This window comes from Bombina bombina, chromosome 6 (genome assembly GCF_027579735.1).
Source record: "Bombina bombina isolate aBomBom1 chromosome 6, aBomBom1.pri, whole genome shotgun sequence".
In the NCBI taxonomy this organism is placed as follows: Eukaryota; Metazoa; Chordata; class Amphibia; order Anura; family Bombinatoridae; genus Bombina; species Bombina bombina.
In genome coordinates this window covers 621,522,596-621,523,095 of record NC_069504.1, presented here as the reverse complement: position 1 = coordinate 621,523,095, position 500 = coordinate 621,522,596, and the positions used below count along the sequence as shown (strand labels likewise).

Genomic DNA, 500 nt, shown 5'->3' with positions numbered 1-500 from the left:
AATATTTGTAATGTACTTATGGTTGAAGATACTTTGTGGTTCTTAAAAATTTTGGACAATAAAGTGGACTTTAATCTTTCTCACCCTGTTCTATTTCTTTTGGGTGTACAAGCTACGTCATATATGGCTCAATGGCAAAAAAAATATTGTTAAACTTCTCACAGAAGAAAGAGCCCAAATCACAACTTGCTTGAAATACATCCTGCAACAGTACATTCATGGTTTTCAAAAGCTATGCATTGAATTAGAAACTGCTTAAAGGGACAGTCAAGTCCAAACAAAACTTTCATGATTCAAATAGGGCATGGGATTTTAAACAACTTTCCAATTTACTTTTATCACCAATTTTGCTTTATTTTCTTGGTATTCTTAATTGAAAGCTAACCCTTGGATGTTTATATGCTAATTTCTTAGACCTTGAAGGCCGCCTCTAATCTGAAAGGATTTTGACAGTTTTTAACCACTAGAGGAGTTAGTTCATGTGTTTCATATAGATAACA

General features: G+C 32.8%; 1 protein-coding gene across 1 annotated transcript in view; it reads left to right on the top strand.

Annotated features, from left to right (window-relative positions):
- ST8SIA2 (ST8 alpha-N-acetyl-neuraminide alpha-2,8-sialyltransferase 2) overlaps positions 1-79 on the top strand; it is a 767,470-nt gene extending 767,391 nt beyond the window's left edge. The window contains exon 6 of the mRNA XM_053717635.1: positions 1-79. This exon is cut by the window's left edge and continues 1,539 nt beyond it. The gene's annotated coding sequence lies outside the window, so the exon portion shown is untranslated.
- The last annotated feature ends 421 nt before the right edge of the window (positions 80-500 follow it).